Below are 15,809 nucleotides of genomic sequence, written 5' to 3'. Positions count from 1 at the left end.
TTATTAGCAGTTACTAAGTATAAGTAGATACCAACCCAATTAAGTAAGAGATCAGAATTGATAATAACATCCGCGATGCAATGCATATGACAGATTAAGTTTAGTTCCATAAATTAATCATGCGAGAGTCCTGAGCTGCTCATGACCGCGAGCACGACTGATATACCAATTTTACACTATGCAGAGGATGCGCCCTTTACCCAAAAGTCGTGTATCCCGTCTAGCTAGGGATAGCTAGACCCTTAGACACTTATGAGGTGAATGTCTAGGGATCCACTACGAGGCCTTTACAAAGTTCCACTAGCTTTAGAAAACCCGCTACAGTTCTAGGAAGCGCAATATAAGAATCCTCCGTCCGAAAAGCCATCGCTACATGATCGACCCGAGAACCTCCCTATACCAACAACTCCCCTACTGCCCTTGTCCCTCTCGGGTAAGGTAGTCCTCCACTAGTTTTCCTAATTAGTCAGTCAAGGGCGTCTCATTCCACTCTTGTGGTAGCACGTATATCTCAAGTTAAGCTCCATGTTTCAATTAACACAATGATCTTGTCATGAACAATAATTAAAACAACAGTATAATTGGAACATGATAATAATATAATATTAATCCCAAAACCAGGTAGAGCAATAGCAAAACTACCCAAAAGTTTAGTGGTAAATAAGGTGTAGGATAAACAAGTCTAGGGAAACCTATTAGGTCCCATCAGACTAACCTGAGCATGTCACAGTGATCAAGGGCACAACTTTTCTGAGACTCGAGATTCCAGGTACTAGGATGATCTTCAGATTCTCGTGACCTCACTGCTAATCGTAGCAATACAAAGAAACATAGTATAGACAAAATTAACATCACACCAAACATAAGAACAAATTGAATAATAATATTCTACGCATCGTACTGAGAACCTAGGTTCGAGAGCCACTAAAATCAGAGTTACGGTTAAAAAGATGTGGTTTTCATAGTTTTATGTGATCGAATATGAAAACTATGTCTATGTTGATTAATGAATCATGTGAGAAAGATATTCCTAAGAAAACATTAATTTAATTTTAATCCAAGTTATAACTTGATTAGAAAACATATTTTTTAGTCAAATCATAACTAGGGACTGAAAGCATTACTTAAATTTTAATTAGAGAAGTTAATCCGATGAACATAGGGTAAACAAATTAATTATTTAAAAACATGTTACATGATAAAGTAGGGTTACTAATGTGTAGGTAATTTTATTACGAAGCTAACGTAACTGGAATGGATCAAATCAGAGTTAAAACGATTAAGGTATGGATTATACAAGTTCTTGGGTTTATTTTTCTACTATAAACCCTTTTTCAGATTTATTTATATGTTTTACAAAAGTCTAGGGACGGCGGGTATGGTTTTCTAGAAGTTCAGGGTTTAAAAAGTAAATTCCAGGGACTTAGGCGTATGAATTCTCACTAACCGAGGATGGCGGGTTGATTGTGTAAGAGTCCAGGGTTTCTTATGCAACATTTCATGCCGAAGGGGTATCCTCCGATCCTGGCCGCTCGATCCAAATTGAGGGCCAGGATTAGATCGCTACCACAGTGGACCGGTATACAATGCTCACCCCATGATCTGAAATGGACGGCTTGGATTTTATGACGTCTGATCTCACCCGAGCCACACAATCAAGATCCGAGGGCCATGATCTCAACGGCCGAGTCGGTATTCACATGATCTGATCCCATCCATCGATCCCCGATCAGACGGTCACAAGTAACGAGGCGAAGGTGTAAGGCTGTATCTAATCTGGACCGTCCATTAATATCCAACGGCCCATAGGCCATCTTCTTCCTCCCGACGGTGCCCAGCGACCCGCGCCGAGGCTCGCGGCGATCCCCGCCGGCGACCCCCGTGCGAACGTCGTTCCCTATTCAGAGGCGTGCTACGGCGAGCAGAAGTGAATTAGAACCGAGGTAGAAGCATCATTCCGGAGAATAGGGACACAGAGATCCCTGACCGCGCCGAAGGGCGGACTCGTGGTGGATTTCAGACTTCGGTGAGCAATTGAGCTCGCCAGGATGGTCGTTTACCCCCATCTCAGCCACGGGCTCATCCCCGGTGATGGGGTGAAGCCCCCTGGGTTAATACCTAGGCCCCATTGGCGACGAGAGCGGGGATGGGCGGTAGCGACGAGATTTTCGCACGGCGGCGGTCCATCCTCTCACACACTCTGCGGCGAATCTCGGGTTGGGCTCGACGCCCCTGGCTGGATGATACAGTGCTTCAGGAAAAACGTGCCGACATATATAGCCATGGAGACAAACGCCAACGAGGTTGTTGCCGCGCTGGGGCTGAATTCCCCGGAGCTCCGGTGTCCGACATGCGCCCAACGCGGAGGGGAGATGGGAAGGATAACAGACCGGCCTGACTGAGGGGGCCTAGCGCCAGTGAGCACGAAGGGAATGGGAGGGCGTGGCGAGAGGGCTGACACGTGGGACCCAGTTATCAGTGGACGCGAGTGCCGAATTTTTTGTATTTTAGCCCTTTCTCGAAAAAAAATTCACGTTTGGACCCTAGAAAATTTTAATGTCATTTTTAAACCTTTTGCTCGGCATCATAGGTTATGGCGCCGAGCTAACACAGCTCGGCGCCATAGGCTATGGCGCCGAGGTACGTGCTGCGCACAACGGATGTCGTGGTGTCGACGTGGCACCGAGCTCGGCGCCATAGATCTTGGCGCCGAGCTCGATTGTGTACATAAAACCTGTCTAGTTTAGTTGGTAGAGCGCAAGGCTCTTAGTCTTGTGGTCTTGGGTTCAAGCCCCATGGTCAGTGATTTTTAATACTTTTTTTTGTTTTTTTCCAGATTTTTCGTTTATGTCGCTGAATGGAAAGGTTAATTAAATCCGTGGATTAAATATACTGTTTAGTTTAGTAGTATGTAAATGAAATATAAAAGATCGTACCCAGAAAACCAGCTGTGGACTTTCGAAGGATTGCCAATGAGTGCTAGCCCAGTTGCATTGCTGAGTGTAATCGTCTCGTGGACACAACCGTGATGGTTGACATAGGCACCAAGAGGCCCCCGTCAGTAGACATCACCACCATGTCACTACGTTTTGCTATATGAGACTAGAAGAAAAACAAACAAGTCAGCAAAATGGGGTGGTAAAAGTAATCCTAAGGGTGGTAATGGATCATGGCCCTAATACTTGCTTCACAAACCAACAAGGCCCTTAATTTTGTTAGTTCAAAATTGTATTGTTTTATGATCCGGCCCTAACTTGACTTGATCCTTAGATTTGCTAGGCTAAATTAAATGGCCCGTTACCACCCCTAAGTAATCCACACAGAAGAAAAAAATACAGAATTCTATACTATATTTAAAGCACCAGTTTTAACGGTCGTCATGCGTCATTTTTTTACAAATAACCCCTCACAGCTATTTCAAATTAATCCGCTGCACGTCTGCTAGCTGTATCAGGCCAGCCCGTTAGCCCGTCGATCCATTAAATTAAATCAGCGTAACGACGCCCGACACGGGCCACAACTATGGCACAGGCACGTCATACCGGTCTGCTAACTGTGTCGGGCCAGCCCGTTATCCCGTCGATCGGGCTAGATGCACGCGGGCCACAACTATGGCACAGGCACGTCATACCGGCCTGCTAACTGTGTCGGGCCAGCCCGTTATCCCGTCGATCTATTTAATTAAATCAGCGTAAAATATTAAAAAAAACGGTGCAGGAGGTGGGGTTCGAACCCATGCCCTGATGGAAGAAGGGTGGGAGACACTGGGTGAAACTGTCTAACCAGTAGAACATCACGCTAAGATGTTTTTAATATTGAATATAAATTATATATAGGTATATATGTTTTTTTGTAAAATAAAAAATAATCGTGTCGGGCCGGGCCAGTACTACGGGCCGAGGCTACAGCCCAGTACGACACGACGTTCTTGGCTCTTGCAAGCATTATGTCGTTTATGAGACCACATTGGCGCAATGGACTACATGGTGTTTGAGGTTGCTGAATTGGATTGAGCAGCAATGATTTGTCACACTAACAGCAAAATGAAAGGTTATTTTTTGTTTTAAACGTTTGTAATTACTACGAAGTAGCATAATTTATATGGAGCGTATACAGTTTTTATTGATGCCTGACTTTAGCAATCACTCCATATTTTGATCTATTTTTTTATAAGTTTGACTTCATGAGACTTTTTTAGAAAGTTGATCTCACAAACTTTCTCTTATTTAGTCTCTTTATGATGGAATTATGTCATTTTATAATCTATGTTCATTTAGTCAATCGTTGTGAACTCTCTTCTAATCGCTCACTTCATTGGTCGTGTTGTACCAAGACATATTTGCATGGAGTAAACAATAACATCAGTTAGCCAAATAAAAAAATATATTATATAGATAGCGGAGACAGTCAATAAAAAATCTTGAATTTTTTTTGATGAATAGTTTATATGGGTATTGTTGTAAGCCGTTGCAACGCACGGGCAATCGACTAGTAATTATGTATTTTATACTTTGTCAGTACTTAGTACGACGGTGGCCAACATTTGCAATAAGAAGTATCAAACTGCTTGATCTATATGTCATTTTCATTAATCATCATGGAGCATGCAACAGCTAAACAATAAGACTTATTGCCTCTGCCTCCATCTTTAAAATAGACTCGATGACGAATAGACAAGGGGCAGGCGGGCAGCCAAAAGGTCTAAAAAGCTCAGCCAACAAGATCATAGCTGTAATACCATTTGACTATAGAAAAACCTTGTGTTATAGAAACTACAGAGCAAATCCAATTAAAAGTTTCATCAGTTAAGACACTTCACTAAAATAGCACTTCCAGATATAGTAGATCGCTACCTGGCAATTTCTACATTTAATATGATTGAAGGCCTTGAGAAGCTGAATTTCTTTCTGTAGGCGATAAGAAACTCCATCAATCTCCAGAAGTTTTTGTCTCACAGATTCTGAGACTGGAAGTTTGCTTCCAATGTGAAATGACAAAATAAACGAAAAATCTGGACAACAAAAAAAAATCAGTGACAAAAACAAAAAAGTATTAAAAAAAAGCCCACTGTGGGGCTTGAACCCACAACCACAAGGCTAAGAGCCTTGCGCTCTACCGACTAAGCTAGACAAGTTTTATGTACACAACCAAGCTCGGCACCAAGATCAATGGCGCCGAGCTCAGTGCCACGTCGGCGCCACAACATCCGTTGTGTGACAGAAAATGACATTAAAATTTTCTAGGGTCCAAACGTGAATTTTTTCCGAGGAAGGGCCAAAATGCAAAAAATTCGGACGCGAGTGCGGATGTGCATTGTGGATTTCGGCCTGGCGGCAGAATGCGACAAATGGGCCGCAAGAGAGGTGAAAGTAGGCTGAGCAGCGGCCCATGCGGCGAGGAGAGCAGAAACGGCCCAAAGGAGGGGGAATCGTGCTCGGTCGAGTTAGGAATGGGCCGACATGATGAGTTTCAGTCCATGATGAAGTTTTCTTTTTTATTTCTACTAGGTAGGTGCCCGTGCGATGCCACGGAACATAAATCTTGATTTGTATATCAGCTATGCTTCCTGTGGAGCAAGGAAGCGAACACAAGCCAGCCTTTTGTATTAGTGCATTCTGTTCAGTTCTTACTTGATCATCCCGTGTTCTCGTGTGTGCCATGGCCGAGTGGCAAGCTCAACACTGGTATTGTTGTCTTGTCTCAAATGAAGTCCGGTTCCACAAGTTAACCAGAAATCTTCATGGGTGATAGCTGTGTCAGATTCTTCCGCGCATAGGGCAAGTAATGCAAGTGATAGCTGTGTCAGTTTACCCCCATTTTCTTGGGCATCACTTGTCTCAAATAAAGTCCATTGAAGGTTCGCAATTTATGTTCCGTGGAATCACACAGGCACCTACCTAGTATAGCAGAAGGGTAAAACTGATTAAAAATACGACTAAGGATAAAAATGAGGAAGGTGGCAAAACTGAGGGTATGAATTTAAATAGGTTTTCAGTGGGTGGGTAGTTGATGAATTGTAAATCCCAAACAAACCGGTTGGCCCTTAGCAACCACAACAAGGCTGAACCTTCACCATTTTATTTTAGTCAGGCAGAGTGTTGTGCCCTTTGCATTACGGTATTACATTCAGTTACAGGTGAATTAATACCGCTGTGTACCGGCAACCGGATTTACTTAAAGAAGCCAAATTTGTATCGCTGCCAATTCCACAAACAGAATTTGCAGACTTTTAATCACCAGACTGGGAACAAACAATGGACCGACTGACTCAAGATGAAAACAAAACAAGGTATAGAAGTAGGTCGTGATTGTCGACGATGTTGTGTCCGAGGAAGGTCCCGATAATATTATTCACAGCAGTCATGCGCTCTTTTTCTGGATTTAAGAAGAAAAAAATTACACTATTAGTTAGCAATCAAATCAAATGTGCATCTACCATGTTTCCACTGATACATACATGCATGTGCTTCATGTATTGAGATATAGTGACAAAAAAATCATCATACCCTTTTCTCCTCTTCAATCTTAGCCTTAATGTAAGAGTACATAGCAACACCAGCTATGGCAATGGACGTGCCAATTCCAGTTTGTGTGCTAATTTTGTTGCCTGTGAGGTTTAGCAAGCGTTAGCTACAACATGTCAAGAGGGAAAGAAATCATTGTTCATTTTCCTGGAGAAGGCTAAACCGTCCACTCACCAAAAACAATGATTGAGAAACCGATGGCAAAAACACGTTTCAACACATTCCCGACAGCATGTGTCAGAGGAGCCACTCGCTCCAAGGTGTTTGTAGCAATCTGCAATACCGTTGCTCATGTTATAACAGACAAAATGGTAGATCCATGACTCTACGTGGCAAGCCAGCTAAAATGCTAAACCTGTGATTCATATAAAAGTGTTCCCATGATATCACGAACTGGTTACCTGATTATACAGATGGTAGAACAGTCCAACCAAGAATAGGTCACTGACAAACTTTGTCAAACCTACTTTTGCAATGGCATCACTAAATCCATGCTGCATTAGCTGGGGCCCTTCAAACTGCACAATTATGGGAGTGTATCAAGAATACCATTAGGGTATGGCACATGAATCCTGTTTCGTCTACCGCTTGTGGTAATTCCATCACACTTACGATCAATGCAGGTGGAATGCAAACAATTAGAGCAATTATTCAGATGTAAGCATACACGTTGGTGCTATCCATGTCAGTCTGTAATGCCATAAGCGATTAGAACGACAGTTAAGGCAAAAACAACAACCTGTTGCATAACAAAGCAAATCATAACGAGCTAAGAGATTAAAACAGAAGAAGCACAAACCATAGCTTTCTTGGAATAAATGCTCATGTAAGTGAATGAGATGTTTGATATCATGGCATTGATGAAGCCAGTCCAGTTGAATGAAAGCTCAGTAAGGGATGCCATTGAAACACCTGGAAATTTCATGAGAGGATGAGCAAGGAGGGTTATGTCTAATTAACTTGTAGCGGATTATTAGAATATAAAGCAAGGTACAATTCGAAAAGTACGTGTTATTTAGCCCAGTGGAGAAGATAGCAGTAGTAATGGGGGTAATAAAGAAAGGGAAGTGCACCATCAGATATGACTTCATCAGATCACGCACTCTCAATTAACTTCTTCTTGTCATACACTGTACCTACCTTGCCACCGACACTCTATAACTTGCAACTTAGCTAGAGCATTAGGATGAGAGGATCGATTTGAGAATTACCAAGGACCACAGGGGCAAGAGAAAGCCACAGAGAGAAGGGAACTTGCTGTCCAAGGATAAACTGAGTAGCAGCTGCGCTGAAGAAGGGCTCCAGAGCTGCATCGCAAGTATGTAACATAAAAAAAGGGGGCAACAAGAACATCGAAATATAAATGGGAAGAAAAGAAAAGAAAAGAAAAGAAGAGAAGCACCTTTGATAGTGTGAGCAAATGAGACTGCAACAGCAGCGAAGGACACATTACTAGTGATGTGTGTTATACTGTTATATATAATACCAGTATACTACGATAACTTACATACAAAATGTGTGTTACAAATGGTAGTTTTTTAAGCACAGTAAAGAAGTTAAGAAGCAATCACAAAATATTCTAGTTTTGCTCACCAACTAATCCAGCTTGGAATGACAAAGATAGTACCTTGACAGTTATCTTCAAGCCACTGTAATCAGTACAAAACAATTTAAAACATGATTAATTAATAAGCATTGATCACAAGAAGAAGGGGTGGGGAGAGAGAAATGATGGATGCATTGGTTTAGTCTGTGGGCTGAAGCAACCTGTTGCTTATTGCTGGTATACTTTCTGGCACCCTTTGGCCAAATATCAAAGACCTCTCATTCTCCCAATCAAATGCAGGCTCATATGCTGGCAGTGGTGACAGACTACAGTGCTGAGAAAAACACAGATGATCAAGATACTATTAATGTTCAACACCAAGATGAGAATTGATAATGATTGCAATAACTTGGAGGAAACATTGTCACATGAAAGCTTTAAAGAATAAAAACACATGGTATGTTATTTCGAAAGGCTTAAAATGATTTTACCAGTCTTCAAATTTGACTCACGAAGCTAGAAGGTGCTATGAGCCCTATCCCTCCATACTTGTAAGTCACTGTACAGTACAATAGTATGGTACTTCGTTTCCAATAAAAAGATGAAAACCCATAGGAGTCTTTTAAGCACAGTACTACAGTAGGATAAGCTGAAGCTTCTAAAACACCAATGCATCGTTGAAAGTACAGAAATCTGAACTGCCTTCATATTTGCAACATATAACTAAAATATATGTTGGCAAATGTTCCTAACGATACTACGAACCTAAAAGGCAATAAAATTAATTAGGATAATAAGTTGAGTATCATTACAAATAAAATCATATCTATCTAATGTGCCTAATAATTTCTTGTATTTCTTCTGGAATGTTGTCTTTGGATTCATTGTCCTTGTACTTCAATAATTCTACTAAGAATTTGGTCCTCAGGTCATTCCCATTCTGCACATTCATTATTACATATCATTGAACTCGATTAATAATCAATTATAGAAGAACAATATTGACAAAGTATTAGAACAAATAGGGTACTCACAGTGCAAATGCAGGGTAACCTTATACCATTCCAATCGTGCATAAAGTTGATAACAAGAAAGCTAGATAAATCCCTACAAATAAAAATAATACGTTGTTACATATATGTAGACAAAATTAATAAGTTGTTCGGGTTAAAAAAAATTACCAGTTTAATGTTCTTGGAACCCATGTTGGTACTATACGACGCCACATATAAATATCGTCTTTCCATGTAGGGTTGGCCAATTCCATGGCAACATTCATATTGTTGGCAATATAATGTATATTATGGATATAATGCATGCTAGGATGATCACCCTTAAACCATGATGGTATAGGCATGGAGTCCATTATATAGATGCTTCTAGTGTCCATGTTAAGTACATATAAGGTGAAGTGACCCATGAAAGAAAAGGGCAATAGAATCTGCAAGTTAAAAAATAGTTCAAGTAAGAGAAAAAACAAGAATACAAAAATTATGAAGAGTATAACTTACTTGTTTGCAATCTGAAACATCGTACTCCATGTCAGGCCAACATTCTAATAATTTTGCCAACATGTTGATATCTGGCTTTGCACGAAGGCGAGGGTCTCGACCAAATTTAGTTATGGACTACTTTTTGTTAGTAAAATAATGATATAATGAACACACTTATATGAATAAAGACTAATTACTTGAACTTACACAGAACTGTAGATCCATGTAGTGGTATTTGTCTTCCAACAAGAACAAGGCATCATTGCATGCGATCATCCGAACAGCCATGTTAAAACAATCGGTATCCATCGACTTATTTACATCCAATATATTTTTGAGTTTTTGAAGACTTAACGAAATTGGATAAGGTTTAGTGCTCTGAATCCAATGTTTCCTATTCAATGAACATTTGTTTTTATAGTTAAAGCAAGAACATATGTGTTGAATATTTACCATGCATATACTATATTAAATGAGAATTAACTTACTTTAAATATTTGGCGTTGTCTATCCCCATGATATATGTGCATAATACAAACATCAGTTCTTGTGTGTTTGTTGATGTTACTTTAGCAGGCAGAACATATGGAGATATATATGGTTCAATCTGATGTGATGTAACTCACATGGAGTATCGATTATTTGAACATCACTTGAACTCTCTCCATCTTCATCCACATTGTGGTCAAGATTTTGATGTCTTTTCTTTGTGTTTAATCTCAAGTCCCATAATATTGCAGGTAGCTTAAACCTAGACATTGTTATATCATCCTGCAAGTATATAGATTAGAACAAAAGAAACATTATTCTTATAAATAAATATACGTCCTCTACCTGAGTTACGTTATCAGATAGGGAGGATCCTGTCCAGTATTCCATATAGTTTATCATCCATAGCCCGCAAGATACCCTAATATGAAATTTAACAGATCAAGTGAGTTTCTATGCATATATGAAAATAAATATAACCAATTTTGTAGAGTTGTGGTCACATGAATTTTACCCATCGGTTTGCATTTGTGTTGTGATCTTCTCTATAACTGGCCATGATGCAACATCAAGGTTCGACCACTTGCCTTGGTAAAGCTCTTTATGTTCTGCTGCAGTTTAATCTGTCTTTCTAGACCTTTTAACTATGTGTATATATAAAACATATCAAGATTTATAGATAACAAATAATGTAATGATGAACTAATCATAATATAAAAAGAAATGATTACTCACTGTAGTATAAAGGTCTCGGCGATCCGTTATTTGTTGTCCCATAGAATCGAGTACATGTACCTCACTTTTTTTGCATTCAGAACTGCCAGGTACCAGTGAAAATTTTCTATATTCATTGGAATGAACACCTTCATAGAACATACATTAACATTAATTTGTAAGTATTGTGCACCAATATATTACATATTACATATATTAAAAATGAGATGAGTTTTAGGTCAACCATGTCAGACTGTAAATAGTTGTCCACCCTTTTTTCAATTGTGTCTTCCTTACAATTTAAGAGCACCTTAGGGTCGCCATCACGCTTAAGCAGACTGGAAATGAATGTGTTCTCCAAGAAGACCTTTCCACCTTCTCTATGAAGTAAATGCTCTTCATCCCTAATACAGTGTATATATGCACTGAGGGCCTGTACACCAAAAGAATACAATTAACAGATCAAATATACATGCTAGCTTTAAATATGTATACCATACTGTATAATATGATAATTATAAATATATATATACTTTATATTACTGTATATAATATGGACATACAGATGTACTTACTTCGCCAGACACTTGGATGTCACCATGAAAAAGACATTCCATATCATTTCTATTTAACCATGCGCTGTCGATGTCCACCACAACTTGTTTCCTCGGTAATGTTTTAATGTATTCAATAAGCTGAACATCTTCTGGGGTGCACTTATAATCTATACAATGAAAAATATTATACTTAATAAGCAAATGATATATGCGAAAACCAATAAGATGCAATAAGGCAAGAACAAAAAATTACCTTCAGAGACAACTCGAGCTACATTCAGTTTCTTTGGTTTCTTATGTTGTGATATTCTAATAAGTGTGTCCAAAGCATCTTGTTTGTTCTGCTCTACCATATCCGCATCAGAACTTATTTGACTTGATTCATTTGGAACATCCAAAGATGTCAGGTGTATCACATCTGTATGAGGAGTGAATGAAACATAAGTCTCTTGACAAAAGCATTTTTAGGAGTACTCATAAGACAATATTTACATTTAGGAGTGTAGATAAGAGAGCCTACCCGGTTGTGGCCCAAGATCGGCTTCAGTTGACACTTTTACATGATTGAAAATACAGTCAATGCCTACTCCCACAACATCGTGTGATTGTTTTGCAGCATTACCAACACTGACCTTACTATCCTCGCTCTCTATATCTATGGCGCACAAGAGAAGAATTAAGTGTCAAAAAAATATTTATTATGCAGACCTTAGTTTTTTTGTAATTGATAATAGCACTTACCCAATTCATGTTCATCAATGTTATTAGTTTACAATTGTGCTGAACAACCACTTCTAGCCACAACCTCATACGATGGTTCAGCAGTATTGCCAACATCGGCATTTCCTTCCTCCACCACTATATCCATTGTGATTTGGTCTGTACCCATCAGATTGAAAGTGTCAAACATAATTTTATTGACAAAAGTATTTTAAGTATATAAAGTACATCGTCAAATAGCACGAAACTAAATAAAACACAAACTTTAGCTTAAGTTCTTCATTCATATAGATGTGACAAGTGAACTTGTATAAACTTACGGAGGAAAGGGACACAGGCCTGCCACCATCCTATTTTGATTAAGTATACCCAATGCCATTAATCTTATAGGATGTATATCATGGCATTATTGCAAAGATACAACATTGCTCCTTATAAAAATGCTAAAATAATATGAACAATATATTGTTGTGTTATTATGACTGAATTTAGAGGTATCAGAATTTAGCAACAAACAAAGTCACTCTATCAATTTAAAGGTCTCAGAATTTAGCAGCAAACATGTAACTTGGAGTTTAGAAAAAAAAGATAGCAGCAAACATGTAACTTGGAGTTTAGAAAAAAGAGATAGCAGCAAACAAAGATCTTGTTTGCTTGCGCTAAATGGTAGATCCGAAAAAGATGTTGCTCATCAATATTATTGCATTGAAACAAACAAAATAACAAGAGGGAAAATAGGTTTATACTTTGTTTGATTTGCGGTACCACATAGATAACGATTCCATGTGTTTACTCGTAGCACCGCACGGGCATAAACCTATTTGTACATAATTATCGTGATATTATAGGTCCCCGTTGCAACGCACGCACACTAAGCACCAGTAGCACACGGTTTATTTACTCTCACCTTCACACCGTCAGGTGGTTCAGGTTCAGCAACAGAGCAGCGCGGCAGTGCCCACCGCCCAGGCTTCCTGCCTCCACGGACCACGGACGCCGGTCGGAGCAGCAAAAGCAGGAGCTGGCAAGCTGCTGCGGGCGACCAAGCGGGTCTGGAGTGGACTACGGAGGCCGGAGCACCGAGCGCGTGCTACCGTGCCACGATGGAGAGCCGTGTCGGTGTCGTCGTGCCCGAGAACCTAACGAAGAATCATTGCTAAATTATGATTGCATTTGTTGATTGTAGCATGATTTGTGTTTAAGACATGTTCGCACTCGATATCACAAAACTTTTACATATGGGGCAATTGTGTTTCTGTCCCTGGATGGAAGTGCAACTGTGATTTTGCCCCTCAAAATTCGACTTTGTGATTTTGGGCCTCTTTTTTGTAAACGAAAAACAAGTTTGTCCCTGCTTCTGTTAGATGACAGTAATGGTGTGAAATAGGACATACAAAGACAAATTAACCCTTCAGTCGTAATTGTGATTTTGCCCCTCCTTTGAAAAAGCAGGGATAAAATCACAATTACGCCTGAAGGGTAAGTTTGTCTTTGTATGTCCTATTTCACACCGTTACTGTCATCTAACTGAAGCAGGGACGGACTTGTTTTTTCGTTTTCAAAAAAAGAGGCCCGAAATCACAAAGTCGAATTTTGAGGGGCAAAATTACAGTTGCACTTCCATCTAGGGACAGAAAAACAATTGCCTATATTTGCTGATATGAGCCTCTGAGGTTCCTTTAGTCAAACAAATAACTAAAAACCATGTGAAAAATGTCTATAGCAGCCCACCAACAGCATCCCATGCTTCACGTGCATTTGGCCATTTCCTAATCACGCAGCCCCATTCTCTCTCAGCCTTTTCTGGCATGCATGTGCTAAGCTCATGTGTCCAAACCCTTATGTAGTCTGGTCTGTTGTCACTATATTCACCCATTGGCATGTTAATAAACATTTGTGCATCATCTAATTATGGCATATGCATCCTCAGGACAGGTTGCGGTGCTGCCAATAACATAATTAGTAAGTTTTACCTTTTTTCTTCCTCTTACTTCAGAGATCTTCTAAAGATAGGAACTAGAGCATCATCTAATTATGGCATATGCATCCTCAGGACAGGTTGCGGTGCTGCCAATAACATAATTAGTAAGTTTTACCTTTTTTCTTCCTCTTACTTCAGAGATCTTCTAAAGATAGGAACTGGAGCAGCAAACCATGTAGACAGAAGAAAAGCTAAACGACTACATGTTGAAGTAGTAATAGTTACTGCAGTACTGCATACACTGCATCTGATTTGACTTGTTGTATGGTAAATTGCCCGTCCACACAGGTTTGAACCACAAAGGTTTCAGCCATACATTTCATTTCCTGAATAGTTGTTTCTTCTAGATCCTAGCGCATGTCTGGGTACCAAATTCAGGCTGAAGGCGGCACATTCCCCATGCCAAGACAATCTTTATTATGCCATGACAATGGAAATGATTTGTTCATTTGACTTATAACTTGCTTACTGACAATATTATGACTCATGAGATGCATTCTTTTCCATGTCCAGTGATATTATAGTTAATCATGATTCAACTGAGCTGACAGTTTATGCCATTGTTGGTTGCAACAATTGTAGGTTCTATACTTTGAAGATTTTGTACCTTGTCAGATATCACAGTCCTCTTTTGATGTGTTGATGAGCACAGACCGGCAAAGCTATGGTTTCAAGTTAAAAGGAGGTTTGCTGGGTGATGAAGGAAATGCTTTTCTTGAGTGGGATAGTATGACATTTGCTCGTATTGGTATTGGCATATTGCTATTCACACTTACCATGAATGATATCCAGTTTCCACACTGTGCACTGCGTACTCTTTTGGTCATTCACAGGCCTTTTTTCCAATGAAAGCTTCAATTTATATGTAGAAGGTGGATTTTCTGTCGATCCTTGATTTTCTCTAGCCACTGCTATGCAAGAACAGCAGGGATCTCAACAAGAAAGATACCTTGTGAGGAAGGCACTCAAGTCTGCTCTATCTCACTTGAAAGCAGACCATGCAGGAGATTTTCTTAGTTGCCATGGCCAGAGAGTATGTGCCTTCTACATATATTTTTTTAGTTTTTTTACTACTACCACTCCCTGTCCCAAATTATAGGCTGCTTTGGTTTTTCTAGTTATATATAGCTTTGTTGTGAACTCTGTCACTTTCATTCAAACTGTGAATCCCAGTTCTGTGCATTTTGGGCTGCTCGAGACCTGTATTATAGAGTTGCAGCTTCCTAGGCTCAAACCAATGTTTTCAGATTGGCTGATCGCTCCTGATCGCCAGAGGGGCGATCAGCTGACTAATCACGATTTGTCGGCGACCAGCCCGATTAACCGGGCTCTGATCGGTCAATCGGACATCCTGATCGTCCAGAGCTATAGGAACCGATCAACCTTCATATATATAATAACTACACGCCCATGGACATGGCTTCAGGTTCAAGCTTTCAACAAGGCAAACAGCCATACGTGATACGCCAATGGACATGGGCAGCAACAGACCAACAGCCATACTACAACATGAAGCAAATAATCACTCGAAGGTTTCAGGTTTTCAGCATCTAAGTAAAACTGAAAAAATGCCACATCATTCTTTCTCAGTGCAATGCACAAGCATTTCCACATGGATTCAAATAATGTTTTTTACCCCCTCTGCAGTGATCCAAAATGACAGACCAAAATAAAAATTGGAAAAGAAAAAAAGACATAGCTGAGAAAAACAAAGGATAGAGATTCCCTTTCCTGCTCTATTATTAGGAACAGACAAAAAGTTCCCTGGGTTCATAGTACAATATT

General features: G+C 39.8%; 1 pseudogene across 1 annotated transcript; it reads right to left on the bottom strand.

Moving 5' to 3' along the window:
- Nucleotides 1–6,169: 6,169 nt before the first annotated feature.
- Nucleotides 6,170–7,993, bottom strand: LOC109939173 (triose phosphate/phosphate translocator, chloroplastic-like; annotated as a pseudogene). The gene is made up of 8 exons (XR_002264900.1): nucleotides 7,927–7,993; nucleotides 7,736–7,831; nucleotides 7,324–7,436; nucleotides 7,137–7,214; nucleotides 6,926–7,042; nucleotides 6,699–6,798; nucleotides 6,507–6,607; nucleotides 6,170–6,375 (listed from the first exon to the last, which is right to left on the bottom strand). The product of XR_002264900.1 is annotated as a triose phosphate/phosphate translocator, chloroplastic-like (transcript).
- Nucleotides 7,994–15,809: the final 7,816 nt, after the last annotated feature.

The sequence above is a fragment of the Zea mays genome, chromosome 9, assembly GCF_902167145.1.
Source record: "Zea mays cultivar B73 chromosome 9, Zm-B73-REFERENCE-NAM-5.0, whole genome shotgun sequence".
In the NCBI taxonomy this organism is placed as follows: Eukaryota; Viridiplantae; Streptophyta; class Magnoliopsida; order Poales; family Poaceae; genus Zea; species Zea mays.
The sequence above is the reverse complement of the archived record's forward strand: the minus strand, read 5'-3'. Positions and strand labels throughout refer to the sequence as shown.